Source organism: Equus quagga, chromosome 3 (genome assembly GCF_021613505.1).
Source record: "Equus quagga isolate Etosha38 chromosome 3, UCLA_HA_Equagga_1.0, whole genome shotgun sequence".
Taxonomy (NCBI): Eukaryota; Metazoa; Chordata; class Mammalia; order Perissodactyla; family Equidae; genus Equus; species Equus quagga.
In genome coordinates, this window is record NC_060269.1 from 1,221,784 (window position 1) to 1,244,662 (window position 22,879).

General features: G+C 40.5%; 1 protein-coding gene across 3 annotated transcripts in view; it reads left to right on the forward strand.

The window, feature by feature from the left end:
- The first annotated feature begins 2,059 nt into the window (after positions 1–2,059).
- Positions 2,060–22,879, forward strand: part of TET2 (tet methylcytosine dioxygenase 2) — a 118,206-nt gene continuing 97,386 nt past the window's right edge. For 2 of the 3 annotated variants that reach the window (XM_046657213.1, XM_046657215.1), the window contains exon 1: positions 2,060–2,379. The gene's annotated coding sequence lies outside the window, so the exon portion shown is untranslated. Of the gene's footprint in view, positions 2,380–2,952; positions 3,025–22,879 lie in introns of all 3 variants that reach the window. The other variant, XM_046657214.1, reaches the window with a different exon arrangement.

Sequence of the window (22,879 nt, forward strand, 5' to 3'; positions counted from 1 at the left end):
CAGAGTTGGGAGGGTGCACCAGGTCACACGGGATGGAGTCAAGATGCTCTCGGGCCTGTTGGGCTCCAAAGCCGCTGCTTTCCGCAGTTCCGCGGCACCGGGCGCGACATAGATGTATGTCACAGCCTCAGATTCCTTTCAGACTTGAAAAACAAATTACAAAGAACCTCCCAAACAGATTCAAGCCCGTTCGCAATTGCCAAGACTTCGATGACACATTCGTGTACAGAATAAATGTACACTGCACATTAGAAAAGACAGAAATTCATTCTCACATGAAATTCTTAGGGAAAAACGAACGATTTTGCTTAGCCTACGCACAGTCGGACATCTGAGTCAACTTTGTTTCAGCATGGAATAAACAATGTTTCATTAAAAGATACTGTAAGCGTTCTTAGTAACAACGTGACACATAGAAGGAGTTCCCTTTTTTAACCTTTTTCAAAGAGGAAATATTCCGATTTCATAAAACTAGGGAAGACTTCACTTCTAAAGAAAATACAGACACAAAAAAAGTGGGCTACACGAAATAACTCGCGATGGCTTCAGTGTATTGTGGTCGCCCTGAGTGCTGCGTAAGAGCTGTGCTCAAGGTATCTATTGAAAGCGTGAGCGTCAGCAAGGGAGAACTTCTGACACAGAAAAGGTGAATCCCAAAACTACTATTTGATATAGTGATTCATACGGGCTTTGTTCTTCTCATCTTCAAATAAAAAATGTGTGATTAGAAAAAGGGGCATTAAAAAGAGCAGTAAAACTCCTGGGCGGTGGAAAAACTGTCAATGAAAGGGCGCAGTGACAGACCCCGAGCGTCCGGGAAAATCGAGTGTCCGTCACTCCGAATTTAGTTGTTTGTGGGTCGATTTCTTCATTACTTAATTATAAGAATGGAATTTTTTTCAAAATAGAGGTTATTACGGAAGAAAACCCAAGCATTTGAAAGCGCAGGTTCATTTCCTACAACCAAACCCAGGAGAAGCAGCGTCCTATCGTGGAGGATCGTGAGAATCCTCTCCTGCCCGCCCACGTGGCCAAAGTAAACAGGAGGGGGGCGGGGCGGGGAGAGGCAGGATCCGTCAGCTTCCTAATTTGCGGAGTCTTTAAACTACAGGTCTCTAAGCACTAAGGGCATGCCCTCAGCGAAAGTGGGGACTGCTTCTGCTGACCGAGATTAGAGCGACGTGTGGAGGGGACACCAAGGGTTAGGCGGGGACGGTGGACCTACCAGGAGGTGGGGATGTGGGCCTCTGCGGGCGGGGATGGGGGTGCAGGGGTTCCTGCAGGGGGTGGAAGTAAGGGCTGGTGCAGGGGTGCGCGGGCGTGGGGGTGCGGGGGAGGGGCAGTAAGGGCTAGTGGGGTAGGGGGCAGGGGCGGGGAGGGTGAGCGCAGGTGGGGTGGTGCGCAGATATCTCTAAGGAAGCGGTGGAGTGCGGTACCAACGAAATGTTTAAAAGGTTAACTAGGTTATAAAGGTTAAAAAAATCTGGGGTCTCGCATCCTTGTGCCAGGCACCCAGACCACCTCCCCATTCAAGCCTGCCCCGCCTCCATCACGGAGCTAGAGACCCGTCCGGGGGTCCCCAGGGTGCCCAAGGGCTGGCCCTTCCGCACGTTCGTACCAGCACACAGCTCCTGCTCCACTCCACAGGGGAGGGCAGCTGGGCCTCAATTTGGAGCCCCCAGGTGCCGCTGGCCTCTGTGCAGGAACCCCGGGCGGGGTGGGGGCGGGGGGGCGGCTGATACCCTGGGAGCCAGGGGTGAGGGGCCCAGCAGGGCAGGGTAGGTTGGGCGGAGGAGGAGGCGGGGTAGGGGAGGCTGGAGAGGAGGAGGTTGGGTAGAGGAGGAGGAGGCCAGGTGGAGAGGAGGCCAAAGAGGAGCAAGAGGAGGAGGCTTAGGAGGAGCAGGAGGAGCGGGAGGAGGAGGAGCGGGAGGAGGAGCGGGAGGAGGAGGAGGAGCAGGAGGAGGAGGAAGAGGAGGAGTGGGAGGAGAAGCAGGAGGAGGAGCGGGAGCAGAGGAGGAGCGGGAGCAGGCCGAGGAGAAGCGGGAGGAGGAGGGGGAGCGGGAGCAGAGGAGGAGGAGAAGCGGGAGGAGGCAGAGGAGGAGCGGGAGGAGCAGCGGGAGCCGGAGGAGGCCGACCCCCGCGCCGCGCCGCGCGCCCGGCCCGCCCGCATGCGAGTCACGTCCGCCCCCTCGCGCGCCGCCCTGGGACGCCGGCCCCGCCAGCGATGAGGACAGACGTCAAAGTGCCTTATGAATATTGATGCGGAGGCTAGGCTGCTGTCGTAGAGGAGCAGAAGGAAGCAAGATGGCTGCCCTTTAGGATTTGTTAGAAGGACCGACCGCGAGCGCCGGATCGCTGCGAGGCTGCGGGACAGACGAGGTCAGAGCGCTCCTCCCGCGCCGCGGGCCCCCTTCCCTGTCCCCCCCGCGGCCCCGGCCCAGGCGCCCCGCGTGTCACCCACGGATGCCCGGGAGAGGGAAGCTCGCGAATTACTGGAGCCTCTTCAACATGGCTGACAAATAGTTTAATTCCCCTTTAAACCTGGAGTTCTGTGTCTCCGCTAATGCTCGTCCCCTCCTTGCCCGGAAAACTTACCTTTGTGACTCCGACCGGCCGGTTTCGCGGCCTTTCACCCTCAGGAAAGTGAATTTTCTTGGCTTTCCTTTCTCCCGTAATGCCGCTTTGGGGGGCACTGCTTTTCCCTTTATTCCCCCACCCCCTTCCTTGGTGCGGGCGAGAGCCTCTCGTCTCCCCCGACCCCCCGGAAAGAGTGCGACCCAGGATCTTCCCCCCTTTTAGCTGCTGTGGGGTCTGGGTTTGGGTCTGCTTTGGCGTCCGCCGCTTCCCAGCCCCCTGTCCCCTTTGGGGGTGTCCAAAGCGAGTGTCACGGGGAGTGGGACTGGGGTCCACCGGTGGGGGTATGTTTTCCCTGAAGTCCGCACGTTTTGTTAGGGGTGCGGAGCGCGAGAGGAAAGAGTAGTTACTCCGGTCGCCGAGACAGGACCAGAACCCACTTTTCTCAAGGTACATCAGCCCTACGATGGGCTATGCCCTCCAGCCCGGGGAGTATGTGTAAGAGAATTTGTGGGCAAATCTGTGTCCGGGCTTTGTGCTCGCGACCAGCTTCGTTTGTCCCCGGTAAGTGACAGGCAGACACAAAGGCAGGCACAGGCCGGGGAGGGGGCGGGCGGCGGAGGGGCCTGCGAGCGCAGACTGCAAGGTCAGGGGCGCCCAAGAAGTGAAACCCAATCCCAGCCCAGGACCGAGACGGAGAGAGCGGGTTTCTAACAGTCCCATCCAAATTTCTCTCTCTCGGCTGCTCTCTTTTCTTTGGTCTTTTATCTCTCTGCCTTTCTCTTCACACACACACACTCTCGAATCTTGCCGAAGCTTTTCCCTTGGGCTACTTGTCTACTGTATTCAGCTAACAGAGTTTGTATGGCGAGTTCCCTACGTCGCTACGGCGAAATCAAGTGTGGCCTGGGTAGACTCCGGGGCAGGTCGAGAATGGAGTATGTGTTCTTGGCTGGCTGTCGCGCTCATGACACACTTTTAATTACACTGAGCGATTTCCCGGCCTCTTCATCTAGTGTTTAGGAATTGAAAAAAAGGGTTATTTTCCGGTTGCTTGCTTAAAATTTAGTTAAATATTTTTATATTTGCCTGTCCAGGGAGAAAGGTACATCCATAAATTTAAAATTTCAAATCGCACATTGTGCTTTTCCCTCTCCAAACAGGGGTAAATGGCAAATCCAAATCCAAAAATATTCATCAACAAATGATCCAACTAAGTGTACCTTAGGGGAAGTTGGGATCTACAGAGGAAAGATATTGACTCGGCTTGCTTTGGTTTGGTTCAGACTGTGGGTATTGTTGCTTGGCTAATGAAATCATTATATTTGCATTTTAATGGAAAGTTGAAACACTAGGGGAGTTACATTCTTTTACATGTTTGCATGTGTGCTTCATAATAGGTTTGAAGTAGAATATAAATTTCAACACCACAAATATTGATTTTTTTATGTTATTAAGCAGAGAAGTGTTAATGAAGGATTAGAAAGTCAAAGCTAAGTTTAGAAGGCATGTATGTGATTAAAAGATGGTCAGAAGGAATATCATCATAATGGGCACTACTCCATGAATCAGATTTCCAAAACTGTCTGTCCTCAGTAGTTCACTTTGTAACTCTTTCTATTTTGATCTCTGGAAAAGCAGTTAAGTTTACTTTACTCATTGATGCTAGAGGTTATTTCACATGATTACGAGGGAGAAGTATTACTCATCTCCGTGAAATAGAAACAGCTCATTTGGTTACTTTTTATTTGTCCTAAAATAATAAAGAAAATACTTGAGTATAGCGTAAATGCTTGCTATTTGTTATGAAAACTATGCTTAATTATTCCAGCAACTCAAAATTAAAAATAAGCAGTTCCTTTTGCTAACAGACTAGTATCTAACTACTTTGGGGAGACTTTTCAAATGTTGTATTATATACTGTCTTCAAGCTGTTCAACTAACAGTAGGTATGTTATTTTCCACTCACATTGATAAATAAGAATACCTACATTGGTTAATGATTTTGAATGTGACCATGAAGTCTTGTTCTTTCCTATCATCATAGGAAAGATTCTTTTATTATTTTATGATTCTTTTGTTATTTTATGCATCCTATTTGTGTGCCAAAAATAGCTGCTAATTAATCTCATATGAGGGGCTTCAATAATTATAAGGAGATATGCATATTATCCACCAATATGAGTAAAAATACCACTTTCTCCTTTATTAGAACAGAGGAATTACTTGAATCAGTAGGCAATGAGTAGTTAAAAAAGACATAACCTCAGTTCTTTATTTACCATATTGGTGATAGTCGGTACCTCCTGGATGCTCCAAAAATTTCCAAGATAGAACTCTCTTGGGTAATTGAATTTTACGGGAGTGATGGTGGACCATAACAAGATAGATAGTTTTTCTTAGACTCCAGTATTGCTTGCTTATTTTCTTATTGAACTAATCACTAGTAAGAAATTCACTTGGAATGAGAGAAGTCCTTGTTTTGTTTAAATTCACACGTTTACCACACTCTTCTTAAGGCTTTAATTACATCTGGCATTGTGCTGGTCCATGCCAGGAGCCAGGGGGGTTGATATGATTCTGATGCAGTGACATGTGGACCTAGACATTGGCAAGTCGACATGCCTTCCAGAACAAGTGAAATGCACCTGCTGAGGAGTTGTTATGACAGACTTCCAAAGTCCTGTTTGGGCACTGGACTGGTATTAGGTAACAAAAACTGGAGTTAATGTTTTGGTTTCACTTGCTGAAATTAGAATCTCTCTATCAATGCCCCCAAGGCTCCACCCATACGCAATGTTGTAAGCCAAATGTCACTATTGAAATGTATTTCCTTGTTTGCTGACCTCATTAAGAAACCCTTCTTATGATTCACAGACACACCTAACAAAAACTCTATTTTCCATCCTGCCCCAAATCCAAGTTAGTAAATTCTTATTACTTCTTATGACATTATCTTGAAATAAAATGTCTTCAAAACTCATGGATGTTTGACATTTTAGAATGTCTTATACTTAGAAAATATTAGATCTGCTTTTTTATGGTCTGATTGCTTCTGTTACAAGTTCAGTTGTTGTTGTTTAATAGAATTTAATAGTCTTACCAAGCCATCTCAAATTGCTAGAGGGGGTCTTCTTTGTTTTGTAAACATCCATGTAGACAGTCTAGCTATAATTGTTTCCTGTTATGGGGATGGGTTAAAACTTTGGACCAACTGCCAGTGTTGGTTCATCAAAATAACATTTTTCTCAATGATTATGCCACCATTGCACAGAAATTCTTAAGAGTTGTAATGGCACCAAAGCCAGTAGCAGGAAAATCCCTCACCAGCCAGCTTTACAATTGGAGCCTTAACTGTGGGAGAGTAGGATTGCCAAGTTGAGCTGGTGGTTATCTTGGAAACTGTGCAAAAGAACACAACCACACATGATTTTGCCAAATATACAGTATTTACTCGGTCTAGATCTCCAATTTCTATTTGACTCACTGCCAAAACTCAGTGAACACTGTGACATTATTTAAGGAGGTTATATAGTACATCTGTTGGTTTGATATCTAGTAGGAGAGAAGAGTTCCAGAAGAAGAGAGGGTGACGTGAGAGCATGTGCCTCATTGTGGCTGCAAGCCAAAAAGAACTGTATGGATCTGCTTATTTCCCGGTTGTTCTGATCCCAGATTGCACATTGCAGAAAATCCCTCACTTAAGATAGGTATATGATCTTTTCTCAATAAAACAGATTTTGCTTGCCCATTCCAAAATAGTAGATTCTATCAGCTTTGATTTATGCTTTCTCCACTTGTCATACACAGTTAAATGTGGCAGGCTTCAGGAAGTAGAAATAAATAGTAGGTAGATTTTCAATATTTTGTGTAAAAATAAATTCACTGATAATGTCAAGCTACCTGCAGTTTTAAGAATTTGGAAATCAATATTTTATACATACAAAGGGTGGTTACTCAAACTGACTTAAAATCAAGCTTCACATAGTCTGAGAATTAAATTAAGAGATGAATAAATAGGGATTAACTGGTTTTGAAGGACAATTTAGAATATAAAATGAACTGGTTGCTTCACTAAAAACACTATAAATGTTTCTTTTAAATTAGATTTATGTCTGCTGGAAAAGAGGCACTGATTTCTATGTCTTTTTATCCCCTGATAGAACCTAGTGGCGTCCTACGCAGTCAGGATCTAATGAGTAGGGGTGTTGGGGGTGAAGGTGGTCAAAGTGTACAAACTTCCAGTTATAAAACGAGTCAGTTCTGGATGGAACATACAGCATGGCAACTATACTTCACAATACTGTATTGTATATTTCAAAGTTGCCAAGAGGGCAGATCTTAAAAAAAAATCATAACTATGTGAGGTGATGGATGTGTTAACTAATCTTATTGTGGTAATAATTTCCCAATATATACATATATCAAATCATTACTTTGTACACCTTAAACTTACACAATGTTATATGTCAGTTACATCTCAATGAATGCAGGGGGAGAAAAAGATCTAATGAATGACATAGAACCAGCAAAACACAATGCTATTTAATTAGAAAATGTGTAATCTATTCTCAATGCATAAGAGAAAAATAATGTAAAAGATCTTGGTGATGGTGATGATTGTAGTAATGATGGCACTTCTTCCTTCTACAGGCTGTGGCAATCACCCCATAAAAGCCATCCATTGGAAGCACACAGTTTCATGGCTTTTAGTAAATTTATACTGGGATCACGCACTTTTTGGCTGAAATTTTTATTGACATAATTGTAAATTCATATGCAGTTGTATGAAAATAATAATTTGGCAAGCATTCTGCCCAATTTCCCCCAGTGGTACCATTTTGCAAAACTATAGTATAACATCACAACCAGGGTACTGACATTGCGATAGTCCACCAATCTTATTCAGGTTTCTCCAGTTTGACTTGCACATTGGGTGTGTGTATATTTAGCTCTATACCATATTATCACATGATCAGGTATTTTAAAACCTTTTTTTCCTGAAAACAGGAAAGTTTAACACAATTCCTATCACAATATTCTCAGAATATTTTTTTTTACTTAAAAGTTTTCTGCATAAAATGGCCTTGTGTTCAAAATATTTTAAGTTGTTTTAATGTTTTATGACCCTGTAAGTTATGTCCTTCTTTCTCATCACTACTCCAGAAAAGGAAGTATTACTATCATCCCATCTTTGGTGAGGATGCTGAAGCTCAGTGAGGCTAAGTGACTTGCCCATGGTCACACAGCCAGTCCGTGGCTGAGCAAGGGCCTGAATTTAGGCAGTCTGTCTCAAGAGCCTAATCTTGTAACCACTATGCTCCACTGCCTCATACCATTAATAATAAGTTAATGTAGGCTGTGTAAGGCAAGTCATAAAAGGAGAACTAACTGCATACAATTGTCTGCACAGAAACATGCACCTGAATATTCATAGAAGCATTATTGATAATTGTCAAAAATTGTAACAACCCAAATGTCCATTAACTCATAAATACGTAAATGGTAGTATATTCATAAGTGGAATATTAGCAGAAAAAAGGAATTAAGTTCTGATACATGCTACAATAGAGGTGAACCTTGAAAGAAGTAAATAACAAAAGGTCACATATCCAAATAGTATGATTCCACATATATAAAATGTCCAGAATAGGCAAATCTAAAGAGACAGAAAGTAGAGTAGTCATTGCTAGGGGCTGGGGGACTGACTGCTAATAGATATGGGGTTTCTTTGGGGGGTGATGAAAATGTTCTATAATTAGATAGTAATGGTTGCACAACTCTTTTTTAAAAAACACTGAATTGTACACTTTAAAAGGGTGAATTTTGGGGCCAGCCCCGTGGCCGAGTGGTTAAGTTCGCACGCTCTGCTTCGGTGGCCCAGGGTTTCACCGGTTCGGATCCTGGAAGCAGACATGGCACTGCTCATCAAGCCACGCTGAGGCGGCGTCCCACATAGCACAGCCAGAGGCAGTCACAACTAGAATACACAACTATGTACTGGGGGGCTTTGGGGAGAAGAAGAAGGAGAAGAAAAGATTGGCAACAGTTGTCAGCTCAAGTGCCAGCTTTAAAAAAAAAAGAGGGTTTAAAAGGGTGAATTTTAATGTATGTGAATTATATCTCAATAAAGTTATAAAATTACATACAATTAACAAGATATTTGGCTTTCCGAAAGTATCTCATGTCTCATGCAAAGAAATGTAGGTGTTGTTTGAATTGAATTGTGTGGGGCTGAGCGTATCTTTCTGGAAATATGACGCCGGTGCATTCTGTGCGGTTGCCTTTCTCTCATAGATGAGGACACTTAATTAGACAAAAGTTCACTTTTGTGTTTAGTGGTGAAAAGAGCCTTCAGGACTTCTACAAGATGATTCATTTGACAGGTGATAGGTCAAGGGACTTGGTGAACAGGGCTCAATGTATAATTGCAAGAAACTTTCTCAAATGTATTGTTACTCAGCCATTTTCCAATTAATTCAGAAGATATAACCCAAGCGTTAAAAGGAATGTTTATAAAAATTTCCATTCTTGATTAAACTGCTGTCAAATATATAGTTTAATCTAGAAATGAGGACAAATCTCTAGATTCCAATTCAATGACATAAATTGCTAGATTATCCTTTTTATTTTATTTTATTTTTTTTTTGCATTAAAATTTCTTGTCTGTGTGGAAGCAGAAGGACATTGGAGGATATATAGAGTAAGCTTCCAAACTTTGATTTTGTTAATTTTATATCTCCATTGTTGTTATCATGTCTCAGTTTTTAAAATTGAAATGACAAAGCATCTCATTGGGATAAAGCAAAGAATTGTGTCTCTGTGTGCTGATATTGTAGTACATTATAGATGTAAAATAAGGTTGAGAAAGAAATTGGTCTGCAGCGGTCTTTATGATGCCCAGAGAAGTGGGAAAGTTAGGGTCACAATGTTGGTGACTCTCCTTGTACTACAAGTGGCTGCAGTCTTTACAAACACCAGCAGAATTTTTACAGACTTATTAATGGTAAAATGAGGGCAGATTTTTAGCACTAGTCCCTATGAATTTAGGATTTGTAATTTTGGACACACAGGGTGAATTATTTGGGGTTGGTTTTATTTGAATTTTATTTGAATTTCTAACTTTACATAGTTCTAGACATCAGACATTCTTGTTGAGCAATGGTTCTCTTCCTTTTTATTCTGATGAGAATGTTGGTTGCTGCCAACCAGACCCCATAGCTCGGGACCATGGCTGATCACCAGGTGGAGGAGATTCGGTGATCTGGAAGCATTCAGCTTTAATAATGTACACATGCTATTGGACTCAAGCAATAGCTGTAGAAATGACCCAGAATTCTACTTTGTAGGAGTCTGATTACAGCACTTGCTATATGGTATTTGCAAGAGACACAAGTTAGACACTCGTGGTAGGACCTTCACTCCATCCAGCCGTGGACGTGTGGTTGTCATAGAAAGCAATATGATAGAATAAAAGTCTGGTTGTCCTCACAGGAGAATCGAGTAGCTGGCTTGTTTTTACCCTTTCCTGTTTCTCTTAACACTTTGTGAATCACTTCAGCTGATAATAGATTTTTATAGTAGTATCGCCATAATATTTGAAAAGTTGCTCACTGAGTTTGAGTGTAGTACTCCATCTTTGCTTTTTAAATGTATTTCCAAAAATTGTAAATCTTTTCGAACAAATTAGAAATATAGAGAATGGGATATTTTGATTTGTTGTTTGTATTTTCAGCTTTGCTTTTTATAAATAATTACTGTTGAGGATATACTATATTCAAAAGACAAACACTGGGTTGTGAATTTTTGCTGGTGGTCTGTTCTCCAGGAGCAGAATTGCGTGTGGTCAGGCAGACACAGCAGATCTCCTGTTAGGGTACGCCAAACAGAGTGTCAATATTTTTCATTTGCTGCTTTTACTATTTTGAAATTTGTCACAGTTTGTTCTGTGGATGCTAATGGTCTAATTGAATGATAGTTTTAATTACTATTGTCATGTTCCATTAGCCATTACAAAAAACCTGCCTTATTGACTCACTTATGTTCTTGATAGAGAATTAAATCTATGTCTGGATTATACTTTAATGGAAACTCTTCACACAACTCTCAAGATGGGTTTTTATTATAGTATTTCTCCTCAAATTGCAGTATTTTTCATCTTGCAATATAGAAGGAAAAAGGCTTAAAGACTGATAGTGAAACCCAGAGGATATGACACGATCTGTTTCTGAGTTATTCCTCCTGTTTTCTTCCCTGTCTGCACTCAGAAACAAGGGCACTCATTAAAAAATATCTTAATTATTAGTTGTGCTGCTTCCAAAATAAGGCACTAGAATCTGAAAATAGTACAATTGGTGCCACACCCAGATTCCACCCCTAACATACTGTCTTCTTCCTATTAATTTATTTTTTAATCTGTTTGTTCTTTCAGCACTTTTCTCATTTTTGTTTGAAGTCTCTTACTTTGAAGTTATAGGATTTTCATATTTGCCATTAGCTATAAAGTCTCTCAGCTCTTTTATAACCTTTCATGATTTTTGCATTAAAAGGATTACTTATAGACACCCTCTAATTACTTTGGGTGATTATTAGCTTTTTGTTTGTTTTACTGCATATATCATAACAGAACAAGAAATCATTTCTGCAAATAAAGTGTCTGATCGATCAGAAAATTAGAGTGAACTTCTTAAAAAGTAAATTCAGTTATAAAACATTAATTCATTTACATTCACATTTTAATGTACCAAACATAACCGGTGAAAGAAAAAAATCATAAATGGATACTTTCCAAACATGAGGGGAGAACAAATCTTCCAATCTAAAAATATCATATAAATTACTTGTTTTGGTAAAAAGAGAAGCAGGTACATTTTAGAAGGAAAGCACACATTTTAAACTTTGTACTCTAGATTTAATCTACCTTTATTCCAATCCAGCCACTTTAAATGGTTACTTTTTCTCCTACAAAGTTATATATGCACATATATGTATATGTATATATATATATAAAATTGAAATTAAGACAAAGTTGTATTTAATTTTGGAATGTCTACCACATTATAGCTTGGAGAAAAACATATTGGCAGAAAACAAAGCTAGTAGACATTTTGCTAATGGCTTAACTTTTTAGTGGCTATGATTCAATTATATGTGTCTACTGAAAATCAAAATTCAAAAGGTTATTATTAACTTTGGACACTAAATTTTCAATATTTTGAAACTTAACCTGTTTACTCAAATGTGATTCTTATTTCAAGTAGGAAATTTTATAGACTTCAACTAATTTTTAATATATAATTTAAAAACATTTTTATCAAGTGTATAAAAGATATGGCATGTGGCATTTTCAATGACTAAAAAACCATGCATGAGATTTTGTTAGTCAGAGTATTTTTAAAAACACCAGTATAATTTACTACTGATAGTTCTCCTTCAGGTTGGTTTTTTTTTTTTTTTTGCTTTGTTATAATTTTTCATATTTTAAATATTTTAAATCTTAAAAGTTATGGTGTGTCATATTTAGGGGTAAAAAACTTAGTTATTGACATTGTCATTTTTCTCTAATGGTAAGAAGTCAGCCTCCTTAAGGAATGGAGTTTGCTTGATTTCTGTTCACAACCCCATTGTAAAAGATACAGTGAATGTAGGTGAGGATGAGATGTATAATAAGACAGGTAAAATACTAAATTGTTTCTCCTCACCCAAACAAAGCCACGGGATACTTTTTACTAAAAGCTTCATGCTGTAATTCTGTATGCATGTAAATTGTTACTTTGCAAACACTTTGCTACTTGGTGTATCTAGTGATTGCATAATCGCACCTCTCGTAATATTTCAGTTCACACTGAAGTAAATGAAGAAAGAAAAGCAAGAAGTGTCAGGGTGGGAGGAGGTTGAGTGCATTCAGAATGCATGGACGAGATTGCAGGCGTTGCCCTCAATTTAATTAGTGCGGCCGTTCCTTCTGATCCTGTCCTCGGGTCAGGAGCTCTTAGAGGAGGAGAGGAGCGCAGTGGAGCTTGGTCATTTCCTCCAGTCCTACCTTCCACTAATTTTTCTCTTTGTTGTAGGGGTTGGGGGAGGAAAGAAAAAGAAAAGAAGAGAAAAGTAAATCAGCCTTAGAAATAATTCCTTCTCGCCCACATGCTCCATTTTTAGGGCCAAAGAAGTAGTTTTCTGTCCGGAGCTGGTTGCCCTTGTGGCCTCGGTGGTCAGTCAGCAGTGGACACGTGGCGCGGTGCGCATGGCCGCGCTGTTTACAAACACGTGCCGGCTGAGACTTGTAGCCCTGAGAGTGGGCGGAGAGCAGTGCTGTTCCCGAGCCCGAGCCCCAGATCAAGGTGTCTCCGTCAGGATCCGCCCAGTGTGCACTTTTCCTACCCAAGCCTCAAAGGCTGTGCCTTCCTCAGGAGTAATCCTTGTTCCTCTCCTGCAGCAAACGGCACCAGTTGCACCAAACTTTGCCGTGACTCTGGGCGGTGCGGGCAGGTCGTGCCTCGGGTCTGCTGTGATTGACAGGGCCACTGTGGCCGAAGCGCAGCCTGCCGCCCAGCCTCGCAGCGCCTCTTCTAAAAGAATGCATTTTCATGTTTGTAAGCATCTTCAGATGCAAGGGAATTCATAATCTGACTTGCCGGACTAGACACTCCGCCCGCAGAACACGGAAGAAGATTATTTGATCATCTTCCTCATTCCATCCTGTTCCCACCTCCCTCCCATCCGTCCCAGCCACACTCTCCCCTCACCCCTCCTCTATGTCTAATTCCGCGTCAAGACCTGGGGTTAAAGGGAAAATTGGTTTCTATACTTAGGGAATTGTTCTTCCTTTCCAAGATTAGATATTAAGTTTTTCATTTATATTTATCAATAAAAAGAAAACCTTGAGTTTTAAAAAATTAAAGTGCCAAGAATTCAAGTGTCTAATCCTGTGTATCTGGTATCTATTTCCTGGTGCTTTTCATTGTAACTTGTAAGCTGACCAGTTGGAATGTTTAAAATATGAGTAAATTTTGAGTTCTTTTTGTATCACACCTAAGGATCGTTTTAGATGGATGTCGTCACCTATTACCCAAAAATAGAAACCTTCTCGCCCAACAGAGAATTGAAATTAGATCATCAAAAAATGAACTTGCAGCTAATTAAAAAGTTGGCCTGTTTGAACTCTTCCTTCATAGAATATATATACTTTTGTAATTACACTACCTTTCTAAAAGAGAGGAAAGATCAGAACCTTTGAAATCTGGTACTATAAATGAAAGGAATTTGTTTAACTTTTAAAAATAAAGGAACTTTTTCCAAGAGATGAACCAAGCACCAGATCTATTTTGGTTTAAGTAATGTTTGGTGTAAGACAAGTTTAGATCTTGAATAATTTAGAGATTATCTGTCCAAACCCATTATTTACATATGAGACTTAGAAATTAAGTTTAGCTGTTTAACATCTGAATCTACTGGCATTTGGAAGAAATTGTCAGAAGAGTGACTCATTTAACCAACACAATGAAATCTAAGGATGGACGTTTTTCCTCTCTGTTGCTGAGTAAAAGTTCCTTCTGGATTTGAAAAGATATAACTTGTTCAGGGTTTATCAGTTATAAGGTATTGTACATTTCTAATACATTGAATTAAGATGTGGTGAAAGTAGATTATAGGCTTGAAAAGATTCTTTTTGTTTGCTTGCTTTTCATTGTTTTGGCCTGAAGATGATGTGTTTGTCTTAATCACCCTAGACCCGAATAGTGAAAGTCTGTGTGAAATTTCTTATGAGTATAGTTTCCTATTAAGAGCAGTGTGATGTCTGAACACTCTTGGGTTTTCACAAGAATCATCTTATCCCGTATTAGAAAATTAATATTTTACCCTCTTCTTTTACCTTTATTGGACAGTAAATCATATATGGTTATAAGCTGAAAGTGCTCAGAATTTGATAAAGGCTACAAGTTAATGCATTTCAGCTAAGAGAGGGATTTAAATGTAACTTTCATTTGACTGCACTTTAGTTTCACTTGAAGTGGCAAGCATGCAATAAAGATTGATTTCTTCGATGGCTGGGCTGCCTTCTTAGAGATGAGACTGAGTGGCAATTGTGTCTACATTATAAAATATCAAGATGGTAGATTGAATATGGGAGATATATACCAAGAAGCAATGTGGAAATTTAGGTTGTTTACCCCTTTTCAGTTACTACTGAGTGTGTGTGTGTGTGTTTGTGTGCACGTGGGCGTGCTTGCTCACATGTGTTTTGGACTCTTGATATATGAGTTAAGTCCTCATTGGTAGAAATGGTTAATTAAACAAACCATAGCAAAAATCTCTGTCTATGAATATAAAATGAAAAAATACTGATGTCCTGCATCTTTCCAAACATCATGAAGTTGCACAAAATCATCGGGGTCCTTTGTATAAACTGCTTTTAGATGGTCCTTTTAGAAGACAGCTGCCATATCAGATAGGAGTGACACACAAAAACACACAGCCGCTCAGTGATGTGAAGTTTGGCGCCAGCGTGTTCCCTCCTGCGTAGGATCCAGGTCACCCAGATGCCTTCCCATGTGGTCAAGCACACGTGGTTGGAGTGTTTACACACACTGCTCCAGAATCCTGAACACCCATGATGTAACCGTGGGGGGAGAAGGAGCCGTCTGTATCTCATTTTGATGGCCTGGGTCACAGGTCTTGATACGCAATAAGAAAGCACTGATTGTAGTGAAACGTAACTGGGGGGAACATGGCCGTGCAGGAACGAGGCGGCCCCCAACCCCCGCAGTGTTTATTTTAAACTGTCGTTACCACCCAAAAGGAGCTTTCTACTTTGAACTTAAAATAGTAGCTTTTAACCAGGACAAGTGAGTAAGCGCTTTAGTAACCAAGGACTGGCTGACGAAGCTCTTGAGAGTGTCACTGCCTGTCGTAACCAAGCTGACTCAGCTGTTGGGGAAGCTATTATGGCCTTGTAACCATCACAGCAATGTTACTGTTACTATGTACCTGTGTGGGAACTCTCAGTTGAGGTAGAGCTGCCATTTTCTCTTGTTTTAGAATTGTTTCTCACTCATCATTTCTGTTTCATGTTTTAAAATATGCCATGCCTTCTATATATAGAAATGCTTTCCAAAATCTCTAAATATGTTTGTATAGAACTACTTTGCTTAACATTATAATCTGTTTAAGAGCCTATGTTTGCAACAATATGGGAAAAAAAACCCGTCTGCTCTGGTAGACTCATGAGAAAGGAAAAGAAAAGGTGAGAGATAATTTTGGAAAATATGTAATATTGAAGTGGTGGTATTCACTCAAGTAAATACCAGCAACTATGTTTAACATGGAAAAGAGCCTAAAACAGTGAAAGGAAAACATGTTTAAAAAAAGAAGGAGAATATAAAGAGTTTTCAGTGAATAAATGCCCTATCACAAATTATGAGCATTTTAAAGATCTGTTTCGAACTCTCTTTCCTACTTGTAACAAATTATCAAAGACTTTTTCACCCACTTTCCTTTGAATTTTTGACAGTTTTTTTCTGGACTGTGGGTTTAATTCTGTGTATGTATGTGTGTGTTCATGCGTGCGTGTACATGCGGGCATGTGTATCTGTGCGCACATGTACGTGTGTATATGTGTGTGCCTGTATGTGTGTGCATGTATGTCTGTGCTTTTATATTTTAGACCTAGCTGTACAAACTAGAGATGTTTCCAACTGCTTATGAGATACCACCACCTGCATTCCCACCTCCTGTACTCCTGGGTGTTCTCACTTCTATGACCTTTTTTTCACATCCTCTTCCATTTATTTCTGCATTTCGCCATATTTTTTCCCCAAAGGAATCTGCGTTGGCTCCTTGTATCTAATGGATCAAAGTCCATTCCTAAACAGCTAGATGTCTTTGGACAGTCTGGTCTTTGGAGTCAGAAGGATCTGGTTTTGAATCCTGCCTTTGCTTCTTTTACGCTGTGGATGTTCTTCCTCAGTGTAGCAGCTTTAGCCTCTGCATGTCCTTCCCCATCTGTAAAATGGGAGCAGCTAATCATTCTTATCTCATGTGCTGCTGAGAGGGTCAGATGACTTAACATCAGTAAAACATGTAGCATATTTCTTGGCAAAATTGAAATGACTGGGTGAGTATTTATTCACTCCTCAACCAGATGTTGAGCATCTATGTCTTAGGAAAGAAGAGAGCCATTGTCCTTGCCCTTGTGGAGTGTAGAGGCTCATAGGAAAGCATCAGGGAAATCCTAACGAGATGGAAATTGTAGGATTCACAGACTGGTCACGTGAGGAATTTCCCAGGGTGCTTCCAGCCCTCTGCCCAAAGGTGGGATTCCTCAATTGCCTGCATGACCCTAGCGCCGGAGTTGGCATAGCGTTCTCAAGGCGGGCCTGACAGAGACTACACGGGACTGGCAGCATGGTCTCTGAAGAATGCCTCCAGGGACAGGAGATGAAAGATTTTTTCCATCCCTTTTATTGTGTCAACGAGGATATAAATTATGAGCCCACAGTGTCATCTCTTCATAATCATGTTTTGCTATCTTTATTAAGTACACTGAAAGGATACAAGCTTGTCCATGGAAATACAAAGTGATAGCATGTATGATTTAAAAACTACTACTGATTGTAGATGTTACTTATTCTTACTCTGTTTCATATCCCATTTTTAGGAACGGGAACAGATGCTTAAAGATAGATGATAGTCTTGTTGTACTAATCCCGGGAGCTTCCCATGAGAATGAAAATTCCTTACATGGTGGTGTCATGGGTTTAGGTACCATGTGAAAGAGGGTTTGGAGTGTCTCCCACTTAGTTGACAGTTTAAAATATTATCAGCTATGTATGTATCAGTAACTTTCATTCATCAAGATTGAAGTTTCTTTGAGAGCCAGGGTCACATCTTACGTGTCTGTTTAATACCCCACAATAATTAGCATGCAACCCAGTGCGTAGGATACCCTCAGCATGCATACATACTTGCTTCCTGATAGGCTGGTTGCCGTATATAGGTTGGAATTATTCTTGAGTACCATCCTAAGTCTGAACCATCATTTCTGGGAAATAAGAAACGCAAAAGGGAGATGTTTGATTGGTTAGTTTCTACAGGGACTTTTCAAAAACTACAGGTACATGGTAGCAACAGAAAAAAATGATTTAAAATAATACAATCAGAGGTATGTCTTTATTTTTCTCTCCTTCAATAACACATTCAATTTTCAAAATTATCCATGTCAGAGCATACCTTCCTGAGTCCCCACCATGTAAGATGCGAAAATTAGTGTTCCTCATTTCCATCTACTTCTTCTCCCCTGCCTTCTGCCAACTTCTGTATTCCATACCATTATTCTGTATTGCTCAGTTTATAATATTTATATTCTGTTCTGTATCTAGAGCTATTTCTCCTGTGTTTGTTGCTCAAGGCTAATTGAAAACACAAAGCAGCATTTACAATGTTGTGGTTATAATAAATAGAATCAACTATGATACCAAGTGGTACGGTTGAACATACAGAGGAGGAAAAAATGATCCCATAGCACTGAAACTTGGTTTGTTCCAAGGATAATATTTTAAGCATCAAGGTAAAATGGATTCTGTTTTCTTAAATTCCTTTAATTCTTCAAAATTGTGCCATATTTTAGCTTCTTTCACATTTGGATTTAGACTTTCCTGTGAACTTTTAATTTTTCTTGAAAATTCTAATCTCTTTTGTTCTTCTTGGTAGAAGAAACATATGTTTTCATCATTTCACGGTGATTTTTCAAATTTGTTAGTTATGCCCTTTGGCGAATGCAATGTACCTTCTTCTTAAAGTCGCTCTTCTCTGTGCTCTCTGATTTTTTTCTTCCTTTCATTATTCTCCTGATTAGGCCCACTATTACCGTAGCCCCATGTCTTTCTCTGTATTTAAATCTTTTTACTGGCAAACATCCCAAGGTCTTTTTGTTTGTTTGTTTGTTTTAGAAATGGTGTGTAGGAGGCAAACTGAGTCCTTGCATGTCCAAATGCCTTAAATTTTTTCTCAGAGTTAATTGTAAATTATTGTGTACATAATCCTGGGGTCAAAGTAATTTTCCCTCAGAACTTGGGAGACATTAATATATTGCTATCTTTCATCTAGTGTTGTTTATGAGATATCCGATACAAATTTGATTCCATCTTTTTTAGATAACTTTTTTCTTATTTAAATGTTTATTAGGATCTTTTTTCAGCTCTGAAATCCCACCAGAAAATTAAAAGCTTACAGGAAACTCTCAGTCCAGCGTGTCTAGACAAGGCTCGTTCTAAATGCACCTTCTCGCACTGAGTGAGCCCGAAGGAGCTGGAAACAAGCGCCGTATTCCACTGTAGGGACCGTCCTTCTATTCTGACCACGACTATTTCTTCTCCTCCATTTTTTAATTTTCTCTCTTTATGGAACTCATGTTAATTGTACAGTTGACCTCTTCACTTTATTTTTCTTGTGTATTAAATTCCCTCATATTTTCCATCTGTTTTCTCTCTGTATTTTGTTCTCCCCACTCTCATGATTTTTTTGTGTTAACAATTGAATTCTAATTTCCAAAACGTCTTATGTCCCCTGATTGATTCTTTTTAATGGCAACATGTTTTGCAGCTCAAATCCTATGGAATTTATTAACTTTTGTAGGAAAATTAGAGAAACAAAGAAAAAGTCAAGTTTTATCTTAACTGTCTGTAAGAAATAAGGCAACCAACCTTAAAAAAATGTGTGTGTGTGTACACCATGTATGTTATATGTACATAGATAATGTATACATGGAGTTATACTGGTAAATTTATACTGGTATTTCACTGGTACTTTATTTGCACTCCCTTAAAAAATACTGACAGTAGAGCTGGAGTCCATTACTGACCAGTTTTCAAAGCTTGGTGTGTGTGGCTGTTTGCCCAGCCCTCAGTATCCCCCTCTCAGCATCAGTCCTACAGTCCACAGCATCATCAGTGACTGTGGTTGTCAGACCCAAGGGCAGAGGTGCATCCTGTCAGAGCCAGGGTTGACTGACTGTCTGATTTCTGGACTTTTGAAGATACTTTGTTCATCTTCCTATCTTTTACCTATTTTGCTGCTCAGTAACAGGTACTAGAAAGTAAGAAAATGAGGTAAAACTTAAAGTTCATCATTTTGCATTGCCCAGCAATCTAAAAATAAAAGCAGAATCCATAAGCATGTAATCTTTTTCTGAGAGCCCCACGTCTCTAACTTCAGGGAGTGGAGGGAGTAGTAGAAATAGCAGATAGACAAGAATATTCCATCTCTCCAAAAAGTATATTCACTCTGCCTTTGAAATATGTCCAGAATGGCACCGCTTCCCAGCACCCAACAGGTCCACACTCTTCCACGCCACCCTCGTGTCCCCCTTGAATTTGCGATACGCTCCTAGGGGGTCTCCGGCTTCTGGCTTTGCTTTACCTCCCTCACCTCACCATGGTCTTCTTACCCAGAAATTCAAGTGGTCATTTACAAATTAAGTCAGATCACGCCCCTCCTCTGCTTAAAACCATCGATGGATCCCCGTTTAACTTGGACTAAAAGCCAAAGTTCTTTCCATGGTCTACAGGGTCTCAGGTGATCTGGCCACTGTTCCCACTTCTGATTCCACTCTCACCGATCCCCGCGGCTTTCTTGCTGTCCTGGCGCCAAGATGAGCATCCCCTCTCCTCCAGGGTCTGCAGTTGCTGCTTCGTCTTCCGGGAATGCTCTTCCTGCAGACATCCTCCTGTGTTGTTTCTTCCCTTCCTCTGCTCTCTCTGGGAGGTTTGCTCTTTCAGGGGTGTGTCCCTAACTGCTCTACCTCATGGAGCTGCCACTCTTTACCTCGCCTTGTTTTCTTCCATAAGGTTTATCATCACCTGGTAGAGTATTTACTTGGGGTTTTTTTTTTTTTTTTTTTTTTGCTGCTTTTTAAAAAGATTTGTTTATTGTCTGTTCCCCCAGTCGATGTGAGTTCTCTGAGAAGGGGATATTGCTTGGTCACTGACGTGTGGCTCAGCACATGGAACGGCAGCTGCACATGGTAGCACTCAGTAAATATCTGGCAAACGTATGAGCAAATGAAAATGGGGAAAAAAAGAAAAAAGGGAGGCAATGATATAATTTTACTTTTACTGCTTTTCTCTGTAAGGCTACCAGTGTTTCCCTCCTTATTTCTCCCCATCAGAAATATCAGAAATGTTGATAGAATATTCATTGAGCACACAGAGGTGAATAATGCTTTCAGATCCACATGGTGTAGCTGAGACGACCTCCCAGGAGTTTCTGGGGCCGAGGAAACATTTGTAGCCAAAATACCATGCATATTGGCAACTGTACTCTTTTCTGATGTTATTATAATAGGATAGTATTTCAGTTGTGTTGTGTGTTTAAAAGACTTGTGGCTACTTCAGAATGTAAACATGATTTGCAAAATTACTTTGAGTTTTAAACAACTGCTTTATAAATATGCTTTTGGAGCTCGGGTCTCCTGAAAGATGGACACGCCTGTGCTCTTCCTTCTGCTTCCTCTCTTCAGTTGTGTGGCTTCCGACTTCCTCCTGGGCAGGAGAAAGAGCAGTGTTTCCAGTATCTCTTAGTATCTACGATCATGATGAGATAATATCATTCGACTAGTTCCTTAGTTCTGAGTTCGAATGTCCTTGGCATTTATTTCATAGTGAAAAACAGTAGATGATTCTTCATATGCAAGTTTTCCACTGGTTTTGAAATACCTTCTTTATTCATTTTAAAACTGGGTAAAATAACTCCATAGTATTTTGAGTGCATTTTTATTGCTGCGCCTATTGTTTTTATTATTAAAGTCTCAAAATCCAGCAGAATTTGGGTTTGATTTGTAAGCTCCATGATGGGAGCTCTATTTCTGTTTTGTTCAAAGTGTAATCTCCAATGTCTAGCCCAGTGCCTGGGACACTGTAAACCCACAATCCGTATTTGTTGAATGGTGACCAACACTTTCAGAAAATTCTCATTCCAAAGATTCAGTAGCATAAAAAACCCATGATGATGAATACTCTACTCGATGCCAGTGAAATGGAGTACATTGATAAAGTAGTTCTTTCTTTACTTTTCTTCCAAATATAGAGAACTTTCTGAAATCTGAGAAGAATTGACTTATGAGTTTTAATATCTTTTATTGACCTAATAATATGTAACCATTATAACCAAGTAACAGAAGCCAGTAGTCCTTTATTCTTTAAAAATGGCAGGACTATGAGAATAATAATAATAATAAATCTTCTTCAAATAAAGAGTATAACTTACCGAGGCATCTTCTGATATCCTTATATTCTATGCTGGTGCTACCAAGGTGAACTCTTCCGCTGCCTTGTTTCTTGATAAACGATGCTCATCTTTGCTGCCAGTGTTATGTCTGCCCATTTACAAGTGGAAAAGACAGTGTGCTACCTGGGATGTTGAAAAAGGTAAGGCAGCATTCATACCCAGGGAGAGACCTACAGAAATAGATTAGGCTCTTTCTTCCAGATTGTGTTATTCATTTTCATATGCTTGTCTTTCCCTGTTTCAGAAGTCTGTTTTCTAATCTTCTTCCAAGTCTTATCATTTCCTTCATATGACCGTAGCATGCATTTCTCAGACAGGCCAAACAGGATTAGAGCATATTTGCAAAAGGGCATTATTGACTTTAAACGAGATCTGTGACTTTTTCATGCGATGCTGGGCAGGAGGCTTACTATTTCCTCATCTGCAAAATGAAAGACTTGGACAAGATAACATTTTCTGAAATTTCGCTGAACTTCAAATTCAGCATAGTATATATATATATATTATATATTACTATTTGTAGCATATCACAGATGTTAAATAAATATTTGTTTCATTGCATTTTGTAAGTAAACTTGTTATTTCCTTTTAAGGAAAAATAATAGTATTACATCCAAATGCCTGTGTGTTTGTGAGAAACATTTCAGAACTATGAAGACTGAATTCAGGGTTTCTTACAGATTGTCTTTACACTTTCTCCAGTATTTCTCATAATGTGAGAATATTAGTGGTCTTAAGATGTGAAACTGATTGACTCTGCAAAACTTGAAAATCTTTCAGTGAGGGAAGGTGTATTCATCAGAAGTGTTCTAGTAGGGGCTGGCCTGGTGGCGCGGCAGTTAAGTTCGCACGTTCCACTGTTCGGCAGCCCAGGGTTCACCGGTTCGGATCCCGGGTGTGGACACGGCACAGCTTGGCAAAAGCCATGCTGTAGTAAGCGTCCCACATATAAAGTAGAGGAAGATGGGCATAGATGTTAGCTCAGGGCCAGTTTTCCTCAGCAAAAAGAGGAGGATAGGCAGTA